The 16,126-nt window shown below is 39.3% G+C and overlaps 1 long non-coding RNA gene across 3 annotated transcripts; it reads left to right on the top strand.

Annotated features, from left to right (window-relative positions):
- The first annotated feature begins 586 nt into the window (after positions 1-586).
- Positions 587-15,824, top strand: LOC103891478 (uncharacterized). Of its 3 annotated transcripts, XR_008509744.2 has the most exons (5): positions 587-879; positions 3,500-3,667; positions 4,954-5,075; positions 8,049-8,205; positions 14,233-15,824. It is a non-coding gene; the product is annotated as an uncharacterized LOC103891478 (long non-coding RNA). The 3 variants fall into 3 exon arrangements; XR_008509745.2 differs by lacking the exons at positions 8,049-8,205; positions 14,233-15,824 and adding an exon at positions 5,294-5,512 and having other exon boundaries at positions 697-879; XR_008509743.2 differs by lacking the exons at positions 4,954-5,075; positions 8,049-8,205 and having other exon boundaries at positions 699-879.
- Positions 15,825-16,126: the final 302 nt, after the last annotated feature.

The raw sequence follows: 16,126 nt of genomic DNA, 5'->3' as shown, positions 1-16,126 counted from the left end.
GGTCTCACTGCGTTAAACCACCGCGTTAGCCAGGATGGTCTCAATCTCCTGACCTCGTGATCCGCCTGCTTCAGCCTCCCAAAGTGCTGGGATTACAGGTGTGAGCCACCACACCCGGCCTAAAACATTTTTTTAAATGAAGGAGTCTTGCTATGTTGTCCAGTCTGATCTAGAACTCGGGGGCTCAAGCAATCCTCCCACCTCAGCCTCCCCAGGAGCTGGGACTACACAGACGCACCATCATGTCTGGCTCTTTTTGAAAATTTCCATGTCTCATCAGGGTCAACAGGAGAATTAAGCAGGCCCAGAGTTCCCCCAAAGTTCTCAGGCATTCATCCTTAAGTTACATATTTTACAGACCTCCCCAAATCCCGTTTTTATTACCTCTTTTGACTTCACCCAGGTGCAAGCCCAGAGGCAGTCTATACCCCAACTCAACTGGCTGGTCCTCAGTGCTGCCTGCTTCCGTGCCCAACTTAGAACTACACATCTACTGCCTCTTGGTAACATGTCATTATGAGGTAGGGAGTGGGTTTTAGTTCTTGGTCACACTATTATTATTAGAGACACAGAATCTCACTCTGTTGCCCAGGCTAGAGTGCTTTGGCGAGATCACAGCTCACTGCAGCCTCAACTTCCTGGGCCCAAGTGTTCCTCCTGCCTCAGCCCCCCAAGTAGCTGGGACTACAGGTGAGCCACCACACCTGGCTAATTTTTTTTTTTTTTTTTTTTTTTTTGGTAGAGATGGGCTTTCACTATGTTGCCCAGGCTGGTCTTGAACTCCTGGGCTCAAGTGATTCGCCTCAGCCTCCCAAAGTGCTGGGATTTCAGCCACCACCTTGGTCACATCATTGACAACAGTGCAGCCTTTCCTGGGAGGTAACCCCAATTCTATTTTGTTTATATTTTTTGTTTGTTTACAAGTGCTTGCAAAATGTTTTCATTTTCTTGATCTAAATTGTGCAAAGATTGAAGTATTTACCTCCCATTGTATCTTCACTTTCCTTTTTCTCCCATCTGTAATGTTGACTGGATGCTAGCCTGATATTCTTCACTTCTGTCCACTTACTTCTCAATTACCATTGAACCTCTTTTTCTGTTATTTTTTTTGCCTTTGGTAAGTGCGATCATACTACATTGATTCTAAGATGCATGTTTTTCACATTTTAATGTCTCTGAAATCAGCTTGCATTTCACAGTGGTTGACATCTTACAATAAATTCTAGGAATTAAAAAAGTTGTTAGTAGAACATAAAATAATTGTGCATTTTAAACAGCCCAGGGCTTTTTGGATTTGATGGAATAAAGCTAATGCAATCATAACAAAGTCTGCAGTTTAAAGAGGCCAGTTGACTTGCCCAAGATCATGCACTGGGACAAGGTGAAGCTGAACAGGACTCATCCTCAAGCAGGCTGACTTCAGAGCCCTTGCTTTGTGCTCTGTACTGTAGTGGGAGAAAGCGACATTCGGAGAGGCAAGGGCACTGTGCTGCCATGTGACAGCATCAGAATTTGAATCCAGAGCCCTTTCTCACTACTATATTTAGTTCTGTGACCTCAAGGATACAGGAATTTGGTCTAAAAAATCTCTAAGGTTTCTGATTTGAAAGAAAGCCAGTTTTATTTTTTAATGCATTAATATTTTAAAAATACATTTTCTAGTACAGATAATGTACACAGCACAATTTAAAAATTTAAAAATTTAAACTTAAAAAATAAATTAAATGTAAATTAAAAATTTAAAAAGTAGCAAAGGAAAATAAGAAAAAGTGATTTTTCCACCTTGTGCCCCAGCCACTCACTCCTACTCCCTAGAGATAAACACTGCTACAACTCTTTCGTGCACATTCTAGAGGCATTCTATGAATATAAAGCAAATATGTACATATGGCATTTTAAAGTTATCAGCCATATGTTCACACTGGTATCTCTAAGCTCAATCAGTCCCATAACATGTCTCATTCTAGTTTTCTCCCACTCCAAATTCCCATGTGCGTAAACAATCTCTTGGGCCATTGTCCTTCTCTTTTTGGGATGTCCCTGGCGTCTTGCTTGGCTCTGGCACCCCATGCTAACCTGCTGCCCCCTCTGCTCCTTCCCCATGTGAATGCCCTTCCCATCCACACTGGGCTCAGACACAGTGTTGGCAGATAAAATATAGGACATCCAATTAAATTTGAATTTCAAATAAATGGTAATTATTTTATATAGGTATGTCTCAAATATTGCATGGGATATACTTATACTAAAAATTACTCACTGTTTATCTGAAATTCGAATTTAACAGGGCTTCCTGTATTTTTATTTGCTAAATCCGGCAACCTTACATGCTGGGCCAGCCATCACCACCATACCTTAGCACAGAACCCTCTTCATCTTACTGGAGTTTTAACATGTGAAACTGAGCAGCCCTCCTCCCCACTGTGTCTTGCTCGGCCCTGACGAATAGCTTTTGGGCTGAATTGTTAGGGAAGGGATTGAAAGGACAGGGAAAGGGAAAAGGAGAAAGTGGGAAGGGTAAGAAGGAAAGAAGGAAGGAGACAAGAAGAAAAGTGAGAGGAAGAGGAAGAATGCATTACATTTTTAAAATCTAGATTTATGAAAATGCAGTTTTTTACTTATCTAAACTGTATACAGTGTAATGACTTTAAAACCCCACAGAGCCAGGCAGATCGCTTGAGATCAGGAGTTTGAGAACAGCTGGGGCAAGATGATGAAACCTCACCTCTACAAAAAATACAAAAATTCACCATGCGTGATGGCTCATGCCTGTAGTCCCAGCTACTTGGGGGACTGAGGCAGGAGGATTGCATAGGTCTGGGAGGTGGAAGCTGCAGTGAACAAATGATCTCACCACTGTACTCCAGCCTGGGTGACCCAGTGAGACCCTGTCTAAAAATAAATAATAATAATAAATTAATTAAACCCCACATGGACAAAAATGCCACCTAAAGTCAAGGAATATGAAATTATAACAAGCCTAACTCAGTGAATACTAAGTTACTAAGTCCATAGAAACTATACTGGTGAGGTAAGTTTGCAAATTTGGGAGGATTATGAAGGTCTGTTTTAGGCAAAATTTTTAATTGATGTTTACTACCTCCTTACTCAGAAAAACAAACTAACAAAAAAAAAAACCCTGAAAAACAACAGTCTCTTATGTAGAAAAAAAATCTTGGGAGAACTAGCCTTCTTTTGATTATTGCAATGTGGGAACATACGCAGTATAAATAACATAGAAAGACTTTAAAGGCTCCTCATGCAAACCTTGCCCACTTTGTAAGTTGAATGTTCCCTTTCAGAAAGGAGCAAAAATGAAACATTGGGTTTAAATGATTCCTTTGGTCAAAAGCAGCATCTTGGCTTTTTACATACTTATTACCTATAGATAAAACAATTAATTTCAAAGCACAGGTATATTCAAAGTAAATGCTATTCCTGGGTGATTTTGTTTTTGTTTTTTAATTTTTTGGTTTTGTTTGTTTTCTTTTTGTTCTAGCCCGAAGTGGACAAAAGCAAGTGAAGGCATTCAAACAAATCATTCAAAGTCGGAAACAGGGTTTGATGGGACATCTATAGCATGTAGAAACATTTATGAAAAATGGGGAAAGGCCTGCAGGGAGCACGGTGGGCCGATTCCTTATAAAATCACTTGGAAGTGCTGGGGGTAAGTGATGTAAGCATCAGGGAGGCTGGAACTCTCTTGAAAAGGCATACAAGGCAAGATGCATGTGGACAGATCACACGCTTCCAGGCATTATCTTGCATGTAGAAAAGTGGGATGCTCATTTTGTGCCTCCCTCAGAGGAGATATTATCTGAGCACATGCAAGTATCTGGATATCACCTTCTGGGCCACAGTGAGGAACTCAAGGAGTTGAAATGGTTTCTGGAGAAAAAGAAATGCTCAGAGGTACAAAATTTTCCTTTAAACTCCACCCTCATATTTCTGTGCTGTGGGTACTTTGGACCCTGATGGAAAGGAAATAGCTGGGAGCTTCCTCTGCCCTGTCTTCTGTCTCAAGACATCTGTGGAGGAAAGAGGAGTGTGAGGTAAAAAAGTGTGGACTTTCAAGCCCAACAGAATCTGACTTCCAAGTTTTGTTTCCTACTTACTAGTTGACCTAGGGCAGAGGGCAGGTTACTTAATTCTTTTTTTTTTTGTTTTATTTTCTTTTTTTGAGATGGAATCTAGCTCTGTTTCCTGGGCTGGAGTGCAGTGGCACGCGATCTCGGCTCACTGCAAGCTCCGCCTCCTGGGTTCACGCCATTCTCCTGCCTCAGCCTCCCCAGTAGCTGGGACTACAGGTGCCCACCACCATGCCTGGCTAATTTTTTGTATTTTTAGTAGAGACGGGGTTTCACCGTGTTAGCCAGGATGGTCTCGATCTCCTGACCTCGTGATCTGCCTGCCTCGGCCTCCCAAAGTGCTGGGATTACAGGCGTGAGCCACCACACCTGGCCACTTAATTCTTCAATAAGTATTTCTTCTTCTGTTAATACCACCCTGCTATGTTATTGAGGTGTTCAAGAGAGAAAATAAGACAGTGTTTCTGAAAGTGTGGTTCCTGGGCCAGCAGCATCAGCCTATCAAGGGACCTTGTTAGAAACGCAAATTATTGGCCCCACTTTAAACCTATAGAATCAGAATCACTGAGTCTGTGGTTTAATGAGCCCTCCGGATGATTCCAGTGCATTCTAAAATTTGAGTTGGGGACTCCTGTAAAAGGAAAAGCCAGTGGCATAGAGCTGATGAACAAAAATGGTAACTGCCCTTTTTTTTTTTTTTTTGAGACAGAGTTTCACTCTGTTGCCAGGCTGGAGTACAGTGGCACGATCTTGGCTCACTGCAACCTCCACCTTCCAGGTTCAAGAGATTCTCCTGCCTCAGCCTCTTGAGTAGCTGGGACTACAGCCACGTGCCACCACACCCATCTAATTTTTGTATTTTTAGTAGAGACAGAGTTTCACCACGTTGGCCAGGCCAGGATGGTCTCCATCTCTTGACCTCATGATCCACCCGCCTTGGCCTCTCAAAGTGCTGGGATTGCAGGTGTGAGCTACAGCGCCCAGCCGGTAACTGCCCTTCTAAGCATGATCCTTCTTCATTTGCTGTCTTCCCCTATTTATATGACTTTCCCTCTATTTTTTATTATTAGAATATATTAGTGTTGTCTTCTATCTTCTGTTATAAAGAGAGAGGGGCTGAGAGCAGACCTTGGGGAGAGGCTGGGCTGCCACAATTAGACTCATGCCTCAGGGACCCCGACACTCACTTCATGATGCTTTATAAGTCTCCAGGATTCCTGTGAAATACCACCCTCACTGGACTCATGCACAAACCCACTAACTTCTGGAAACTCCAAAGGAGAGGAGAAGACAATGCATAGTGAAATTTTTCTTTGTCTGGCAAGCCCCATTTGGATTTGTGACATTTTCTTTCTCTCCAATCTATCCTCCTCACTGCAGTCAGATCGTTTCCTAAATAAAAAAATCTGATCCTGTCATTACTGAAATACTCTGTAACCTCCCTAAGATTTTGTCCATAATACTAGGTAAAACTCCTTACCGTAACATGTAAAGCCCTTCTCAATCTGGTCTTGAAAGACCTCTTCGGCCTTGTTTTACTTGTCTCTGTTTACTGCTGGTATAACAGAATACCACAGATTAGGTAATTTATACAAATGAAACTTTATTTGGCTCATGGTACTGGAGGCTGGGAAGTCCAAGAGCATGGTGCTGACATCTGGTGAGGGACTTCATGCCGCATTATCCCATGGCAGAGAGCAAGCAAGCATGTGGGACAGAAGGAAGTGGGGCCAAACTTACCCTTTTATCAAGAACCCACTCCCTCAATAACTAACCAACTCCCAAGATAACAGCATTACTCCATTCATGAGGATGTAGCCCTCTTGGCCTAATCACCTCTTAAAGGCTTCACCTCTTAATACTGTTATAATGGCCACTAAGTCTCTAACACATGAACTTTGTGGGGAACAAACTCAAACCACGACAAGCCTCATTGCCCATTTCCTGCCATCTTTCCTCTTCCCATTCCCAACACACATGGGTACACATGCACATGCATGACTTGTCCTTGTGAGAAAGCAAGTGGTGAGCAAAACACCACTGGTGGATGTTGCCCTTGAGCTAGTCATGAGGAAAACAGAGGAAGTATTCCAGGCCAGAGGAACAGAGATGTGAAACAGCATGGGGAACTATGATGTGGCATTATGGGGAGTTTTTTTTTCCTGAAAGTGAAATTTATGAGGTAAGGTGTAAAGACAGGTGGTGCTGGAAAAGAAGGCTCAGGTCAGGCCTGGGAAAGTCTTTAGTGATGTGCTAACCAAGGTGCCCAGCAAAAACCAAACAGCATACTTATATGCAAGTTTCAACACATTGCAGATTGTCTAGCAGTTACATTAGATTCTTTTTGTTCAGGTCTTGAATAAAAGTAGGGATATTATCTTTGTCAAATAGCTGAAGAAACTGAGACTCAGAAGGTAAATCATAGACTCATGGGATGCTTCCACTATCAAATGCTGAGGATATGATCCACAGCATCCTATTCTCAGCCATCACTATGCTCCCGATCACGACACAATTCTGAAGCCAGGGCTTTCCCTGGCCCTATAAAAACTAGCAATTCACTTCAAACCTGGACTGCAGCTCTAGATCTGACTCAAACCCTTTTCATGGAGGTCCTCAATTTAGATGAATTACTTTTTTAACTTGGTATCTTATACTTGGTATCTTAATTGTTTGTTATTATTTATTCCTTAACAACACTGGCTAGGAATATTCTGAGATTTGGGCAATTAGTTTTTCTGTAGACCCCCTTGATAAATTCTTGGTGGAGAGCCTCCTCTGTCTGCATAGCTAGTATCAATATCCACAAAGACCCTTTATGCAATTTGTCAGCTCTGTAAGTGTCAATTTCGTAGAATGGGTGTCTTTAGTGGCCTCCACTTAGGTTTGAAAAAATTTTAACAAATGCCTTTACTTCTGAATTCTTTCCTGAAAAATATGTGGCAAAAGAATCTTGAAAATAATATTTTGTTCTTTAAGAGTTGGGCTATTGTTCCCTCTCTTTCAGGAACTGGTTTACAAAACTTATATCCAAGAAAGCACAGTGAAACCTTAAAGTGTAGAAAAAACCCCAGAGGAATCAGTGTGTCAAACTGCAAACTAGACTTATTTGAAGTCACCATAACAATGACAAAATTAATATATTAATAGCAACCCTAAGGCTGATAAGTTATTTTAGTAAAGTGTCTAAAATTTTGAAGGATTGCTTTTCCCTGTTGGAAAAATGATTATATACACCTTAGGGAGAAAAAGGTCTATTAATTGCCTCCATTTGAACATTATCAATATTAAGACATACATTAAATTAGAAAAAGTTTTAAATTAATTAACTTCAGCCTGCTAAATTCTCAAACTTTTACATCCTTTGAAGGCAAAGGTTATGGTTATATTCCTTGACATTATACAGAGCTGTCTCTACAGTAGTGAATCTAAAAATAATTGTTGAATCAATGAATGAAACATTATTAAATCAGATCAATCAACCTAAAAATAATGTTCATAAACATGTCATTGTGTTTCATTGTGCACTATGTATTTTGGAACATTGTTTCCATTTAAAATTGGTTAAAATAATTTGTACTTCTAGATATTTATTTTTCAAATAAAGTAGCAATTGTGCAAAATAGCATAATTCCAGAAATAGTCATTGCAGCATAGCTTGCAATAGTGTAAGACTGAAAGCAATCTAAAGTCCATCAATAGAGAACCAGTTATTTCTGTACAATGGAATACTATGCAACCATTACAAAATATTAGCATCCCTGTATATCTGATTGGTTTATACGGCTAAAGTAATTTTATTCCTCTTGGCCTGTGATTGATCTAAGAGTGGGCATGTGACTCAGCTCTTGCCAGTGAAGTGTAATGGGAGGGCTAGCAAGGAGGGCCTTTCTTTCCTGAACAATAATGCAAACTTGATTGAGGAGGGGGCCTCTTAATCACCTCTCTCCATCCATGTAGATAATGCCTAAAGGTACAACAGGCTTTTACAATTGCAAGCAAGAAGATAAAAGCCAACTTTCAAGAATGGTAGCATGAGAAAACAAGATCCAGTTCCCTGATTCATCCCTGAACTGCTGACTCAACGCCAGCAACCATGGACTTCAGGGATTCTGTTGTAAGAGAAGAATAAAATGCCTATTTGTTTGAATCTCTGTAAGTCAGGCTTTCTGTTATCTGCACCTTGATTAAAGAACTCTGTTCCATAGTCTCAATCTCTACTAAGAAAAGATCATTGCTAGTATTATATCCTTCACTGCAAGACAGGAACTGCAGAATTTAAGGAAATAGGTAAGGAATCTCTTTTAAAAGACAAGTAAATGAAAGTATAGAGCAGTATCTACATGTTATTTTTGTATTAACAAGTGATTAAATAATATATTCATATTTTCTTGTATCTGCATAAAGAAACACCTTAAAGGACACACACATACACACACACACACACACACACACACCCCCACACACACACCCCCCTAAATAACTAAGGAGCATGGCAGGGGAAACAGGATGAATTGGGAATAAAATTCCCTAATTGTGTGGGAATTAGGAATAAAAAGTAAACAGGAAATGGAGAAGTAAACTCATTACAAAAGATTGAAATTTGTGCTTACAGAAAATACTTTTTTGATAAAACTACATTTTAGTTCTTTTTATGCTATTTACTGACTCAGTGATTTTGGTCAAATCACCTAAATTCTCAGGGTCTAATTTTCTTACCTATGAGATGAGAAGTCATTAGTTTTCTAATTAGACCTTTTTCATTTCGAAAGCTATACAACTCTATGATGTATCACTCAATTATGTCATCCTATACAATCTTAAATAGTTACATTTAATAACCTGAATTATTCAAGTTAAATAATTCCAATCTGAAGTTCTTATCTGGACAACTTTATAATGAGTTGTTGGTGGTGCATTTGGAGACAGCCTGGGAATGGGTCACATTAAACATTGTTGACTGTTTCCATTACGAAATGTTAAAACTATTCATACCACTTAATACTTCAACCTTGATACTTCAACCCTTGTCTGCCATTTCTGATTTCTTTTACTCTGCTTGACTTTTTCTTTTCTCCATAGCAGTTGTGTCTTCTAACATCCCCAATAATTAACCTATTAATTATGCATTATGTAAGTGACCTCTCTCACCACACTACAAACTTCATGAGGGTGGGGAATCTTTGCTTTGTGCATATCAAGTACTTGGCACAGAGTAAGCGCTCAACAAATATTTGCTGAATGAGTGAATGAATGAAGTCATGGTAGCGCACCAGATCCGTTTGAATGTCTAAGCAAGCTTTTACCACCGTGTGGGAAGAGCAGTCTGAAAGATAGCAAATCATCAGTTTTCACATTTGGATGGTTGAATGGTTTGTTAGGAAAATACACAGAATCATAGTTTATGTTTTCCTGGCTCATCTTTTATAACAGAAACTTACGAAGTAAAAGTAGGCATCTTAAGGACTCAATACAAGAAAGCAAATCTAGATATTTATTAAAAATAGAGTAGCCTGTCATTAAATTAGTGTTAACCCAAGCATGCTTGGGTGCCCAGACTGTGTAGACCTGAGAATAGGCCACTTTCAGGCTTTTACTTCTAGGTTTCAGAACTGAAGAGCTCTCACTCTTAAACAGAGAAACTCAGTCCTTCTGGTTTTTTTGGGGTCTCAGTTCAGGTTTCTAAGAAAGGTGTCCTAGTTTGAAATGTACACCCCAGCTTTGCTGCTCCCCTGCCTGTCTCGGCTGCAGCTCTTTCTCAGCTTGTCCTTCTTGGTGGCTGAGTGCTGGACTGCTCTGATGCCTGCTGGCTCTCGATGTCCCCTCTGGCTGCCCAGGCAGTTGTGCTGACCTTCTCTACCTTGAACGTGATTGAGGTGACTGCTTTCCCCACTGTGATCCGGGTAGTGCCTTCTCCCTCTTACATCCCCCGTTCAGTGGCAATGAGACAGGGAGAGGGCCACTCAGCAGAGTTGCTGGTATCTTCGGTTGTCTTTCTTTCAGATTTGCAATTTAGTTTTCATCTTCCCAGGGCATAGAAACACTTTCTCTAGGTTAGTGTGGATTCTGGTAATGTCTGCTCTGTATCATGAACCACTGCTCTTGCTCCCTTCAAGCAGTTACCAAGGTTGCCCTTGCTTATGAATTTCTCTCTTCTCTAACACACAGGCTTCTTGGTTGCCATCTATAACGTTGCTTCCATAGTCCCCCTATATATGTCAGGCATACATGTCTGTATATCTGAAGTAAAACAGTGGACAGGATTAAAATTATTTTCCATTCAACTTCTATGTTCTGTGAAAATTCAGGGAATATAGTTGATGTGTGTTAGTAGAGGGGCCAGGAAGGAGAAGGACAACTCCCAATTCAACATGTTACTGCGAGGGAGACATATTGACCTGGGTTTGGAGCTTGATTCTATCTTTTGTTCATTCCGTGACCTTTGGCAATTTACCTGATCTCTCTGCAACTCATTTTTTTTTCCACTTCCAAAGTGTGCATAATGATAATACTTACCTCGTGGAGTTATTTAATGATTAAGTATGCTAAGGGTATGCGGGGCACTTACAACAGGACCTAAATAGGCTCTCAAATGTTGGTACATATAATCATTAACATAGTCATTCTAATTCCCTCTTCCTTCTTCTTTATAATCATCCTCACAATCAGCACCATCACTACCACTACTATCGTCATCATCTCATCATCACCATTTTGAATCTAGCTGGGACTTCTGTAACACTTCTGGGATTTCTACCAAAACTTACTTTTTTTCATCATCCCAATATAGCAAACACAGCATTTAGTTTCTTTTGGGGGAAAAGTTTATAACTTTTGTGATAGTTAATATTAGGTGTCAACTTGACTGGGTTGAGGGATGCCTAGATGGCTGGTGAAGTATTGTTTCTGGGTGTGTCCGTGAGGGTGTTGCCAGAGGAGACTGACATGGAGTCCTTGGACCGGGGGAGGAAGACCCACCCTAAACTTTGAGTGCACACCATCCAATTGGCTGCCATCATGGCACGAACAAAGCAGGCTGAAGAAGGGGATAAGCAGCTTGTTGTGTCTTCTCTGGCTAGCTCTCTCTTCCCATGGCCTGCCGGAGGCTTGCTTCCTCTCTTGCCCTTGGACATCAGACTCCAGGTTTTTCAGCCTTTGGACTCTGGGACTTGGACCAGTGGCCACCTGGGGGATCTCAGTCCTTCAGCCACAGACTAAGGGCTGCACTGTTGGCTTCCCCGGTTTTGAGGCTTTTGGACTTGGACTGAGCCAGGCTACTAGCTTCTCTGTTTCCCTAGCTTGCAGATGGCCCGTCATGGGACTTTGCCTTGTAATAGTTTGAGTCAATTCTCTCTAATAAACTTCTCTTTACATATATATCCTATTGGTTCTGTCCCTCTGGAGAACCCTGACTAATATACTTCCTAAAACTCAATTGTTAATTGATTTAAAATTTTAAAACTTAAAAGAATGTAACACAGAGAATTGCTAATTATAGCTTATCACTCTAATATTGAGACCAAGATTTTCTTTCTAAAAGATATCCTACCTAGAAGATAGTCTTAAACTTTAATCCTGAAAGTCAATATCTAGAATTAAAGAAAATCACACAGAAAACATGAAATTTATTGTATTACAAAACTCCTATCCTGGAAAGAAACACCTCTAATGATACCTGTCTTCCCTGCCTACCATCCAAGGCCCCATGCTTTATGTCCAAACAGTAGGGGGAGAAAAAGTGAATTTTCAGGCACAATTCCTCAAATTAAAATACTAGGTATTGTCTATGAATTTAAAAAATCTCTCTGTTTTTCTGCATGGGAGAGATATGATACGTGGTTATATTGAGAACATTTATAAAACTTTAGACAGAATTATTTGGAAGGTGGTCTCACTGAGAAATATTCGAAAAGGTACAATCTGCCAAAATAATTCTCTGAGAAACTGGAAATCAATAAATTGAAATAGAGAAAAGTGAACATAAATTTGGAACCCGAATTTTGAGATTTAACTTCTGGGAGACAGAACTAGGTGAAATAGACAACTATTTTTCCTTGTTATATTTTGATAGTTCAATGTAACCTTGAATTATTTTTTGTAGACTCTGGGCCGTTGCTTCTTGTATTTGTGTGTGTATGTGTACACACACATATTTGTTATTTTAAAAAAGAGGGCTTCCTGCTTTTTATTGAGTGGTACTGAAAATTAAGCTTTTTTCTTTTTTATTTTGAAATGATTTTAAATTTATAGAAAAGATGCAGAAGCAATACAAAGATCTCTCAATCTTGATAGTACTCCTCAATCAAGTTCCCAAATATTCTTTTAGTGCATTTGTTTTACCATTCTCTCTGTCTCTCTTTCTCTCTATACACACAAACAACACACAATATACATAATATGTGCATATTACTATACACTTTTCTGAAGCATTGGAGAGTAAGTTTCAGACATGATATCTTATTACTTTCAATGTGTATTTCCTAAAAACAAGGACACTCTCCTATGTAATCACAATCAAATCTTTAAAATAAGGGAATTTACAATGATAAAATATTACCATCTAATCCATAGACCCCACTCAAATTTTGCCAATTATAATAACATTCTTTATGAAGTCCAGCAGTTGTCATGTTTCTTCAGTTTTCTTCAATATAGAAAAGTTCCTCAGTCTTTTTTTTTTTTTTTTTTTTTTGAGACAGAGTCTCACTCTGTCGCCCAGGCTGGAGTGCAGTGGCATGATCTTGGCTCACTGCAAGCTCGCTTCCCGGGTTCACGCCATTCTCCTGCCTCAGTCTCCCAAGTAGCTGGGACTACAGGTGCCCACCACCACGCCTGGCTAATTTTTTTGTATTTTTAGTAGAGATGGGGTTTCACCGTGTTAGCCAGGATAGTCTTGATTTCCTGACCTTGTGATCCGCCCACCTCGGCCTCCCAAAGTGCTGAGATTATAGGCATGAGCCACGGCACCCGGCACTTCAGACTTTCCTTGTCTTTATTACCTTGGTATTCTTAGAGAATATAAGTCAATTATTTTGCAGAATGTTCCAGAATTTAGTTTCATCTCATGTTTTCTTGTGATTTATACATTGTATGAGGAAGTACCATGAATTGATGTTGTGTTCTTAGTACATCATTTCTGCAGGTACGTAATGTCCGTTGTCTCATTCTTGGTGCTGTTTAAGTCTTATTGCTTTGTTTAGATGGTATTTTCTAGGTTTAGAATATTTAATATATGTTTTGTGCATATTAAGTAATGAATAATTAAGTAATTTGTGGGGAATAGTTTGAGACTATAAATATCTTCCTTCTCGTTGAGCTTTCACCCACTAGTTTTACCATCCTTTGATGACTCTTGCCTACATAAATTATTTCTATAATGGGTGGTAAATTGTGATTTTGTATAATCTATCATTCCTTTTAAATGTATATCATTCTACTATAAGGTAGAGATATCTGTCCATCTATCTACCTATCCATCTATTCATCCATTCATCCATCCATATATATCATTTATCTTATCTATCTGCCTACCATGTATACCAGTATTGGCTCAGAATCTTCTTTCACTCAATGAGTTACACTCCAATATTATAATTACAATGCTTGATGATCAAGTTGTCCCAGGCTTTGCTAATAAAAGCCCTTTCAAGCTGGCTTTTTTGTCCTTTTGACTTGTCCTCACAATTCTTTGAATGTGCTTTTACTTTCTGGCCCAAGATGTTCCAGGCTCATTTTGTTGTTTCCCTGCCCTAGTCCTTGATTCAGTCACTTACCGAGGACCTTTGGTTTTTCCTCAGTAGTGAATGCTACTTTGAAATCAACACCTGAGTACCTGGATATTTATTTCTATCAGGGTGTCATTGCATCTAGGCCCTTTTTGCAGATAGAGCCAGAAAAGATGTGCATGTATACACACACCCACTCATGCACACCTACAGCTCTATTTCTGTTTATGTATATTTAAAAACCATGATTCTACACTGACACTTCCAATTCCAATTCAGTACTGCAGGTTTAATTGCAGCATTCATCTTTCTATATTTGTAATTTCTTCTCCAAAGGTGAGAAACCTGCTTGCCATTATCATCGATTTATTCATTTATTTGTTCAACACCCCTAAGTAGTCAATATTTTGATTTCACAGGCTTCTTCATCAGCCCTAACCCTGCCAACCACTCCTGCCTCACTGAATGTGCCAACGGATTGCTCAGCTCCAACCAAGGAAAAGAAGAAGGAAGTTGGATATTTTATACCCTCTACATTGTCCATTAGCAACAAAACCTAGAGCTAGGATGGAGAAAGAAAACGCCAAAATGCTGATGAAAAATGTTCAGATGTATCACATATTAAGCATACGTGATCTCAAATATTTTGCCTGATTTATGCTATGCATGCTATTTTCCATGTTGTATAGGCTCTGGTGCTAGTCTACATTTATAGAAATCTCCATCAGCTGTACAAATGGCAATTTAAATACATTTAACTATGTGCTAATAATCTCATAATAGAATTTATCATGTATGATTGGCAGAAGAAATTATTTGGGGCAAAAGCTATGATTGTATTGTTGTAAGTTATTATGAATGCTGGGCAGTGTAGGACATGGCACTTGCTACCACCTCCCAGAAATGTGTAAGGGCTGTTCTTTCTTCTTCAATGTAAGCAAAGCTATTTATATCATAAAGCTGAAACTTGAAATTCCACCCTTGCCTATTCTTTTTCCTCAGAAAGATGTCTTTCTTTCTAAGCATATATTGCACTTAAGGATAGGAGGTGTCTCCTTTGGACATCTATGTGCTAAATATGCGTTGTAAATTACTTTTGTTTGTTTCTCTTAATAACCAGGGGTGAAGTTCTCAACAGTATCTGCTGAGGATGGTACAAGATTTAAGAAGAAAACATATTTTTACGTCTTTCCCTTTCCATTTCTTTCTTTTTTTTTTTTTTCTTTTCTTTTCCTTTTTTTTTTTTTTTTTTTTTTTTTTGAGCCAAAGTCTTGTTCTGTCACCCAGGCTGGAGTGCAGTGGCGCTATCTCAATTCACTGCAAGCTCCGCCTCCCGGGTTCACGCCATTCTCCTGCCTCAGCCTCCCGAGTAGCTGGGACTACAGGCGCCCGCCAGGACGCCGGCTAATTTTTTTGTATTTTTAGTAGAGACGGAGTTTCGCCGTGTTAGCCAGGATGGTCTTGATCTCCTGACCTCATGATCCGCCGCCTCGGCCTCCCAAAGTGCTGGGATTACAGGCGTGAGCCACCGCGCCCAGCCTCCATTTCTTCATTTTAGAGTGATACTATCGGAAATAAAGATGAAACATAGAAACTTTGGTGAATAATTAAGATCATACACACAAGCATATATATCCATGAAGTAAAATATTTTCTGCAGACCTCCCCTCACCTTTCCAAATCATAGTCATAAAATACTGAAAATCTTAAGAATGTTAAAATGATATGATGACCAGAGGCCTGGAAGTAAATGGCCACTTTATGGAAGACATTACATAATTCTGTTGACAAAATTCATATTTATATGTTCATAGTCTTTGATGACTGAATAATTACATAGAAGGAGTTTCATCTTACAGTGTAGTGTTGTCTTTTTAACTATTATTAACAATCTATTTCAAGGAAATATATGAATGATTCCACATCCTCACATTCATTGAATACTATTTTTCTTTTTTGTAGTCAAATCTTTTCAAACAAACTGAGTCCTCAGAACAGGAATGACAATTATCGTGAGTTTGTTATTCTAATGCTTGACTTTTCTTTTTTCTTTTTTTTTTTTTTTTAGTTCTGAAAACCCATTGACTTTCTGAATTGAAAAACCTAGCTCCGGAGAATGTATCACTGAACTTAAATAAATTTGTGTAAATAATTATAAACATAATGGTAAAGTTTGGCCATTGTCTATTATAATACCTACAAACCATTATTTTTTGTTCAATACTCGGGCATGTAGGGCAATGCGTATTGTAGAACTTTGTTAATAGAGAATCTTTCTGGAATAGATTGATAAGTATCCAAGAAGCACTTGGA

The sequence above is a fragment of the Pongo abelii genome, chromosome 13, assembly GCF_028885655.2.
Source record: "Pongo abelii isolate AG06213 chromosome 13, NHGRI_mPonAbe1-v2.0_pri, whole genome shotgun sequence".
NCBI lineage: Eukaryota > Metazoa > Chordata > Mammalia > Primates > Hominidae > Pongo > Pongo abelii.
Note: the sequence above shows the minus strand (reverse complement) of the source record. Positions and strands in the feature narration are given on the sequence as shown.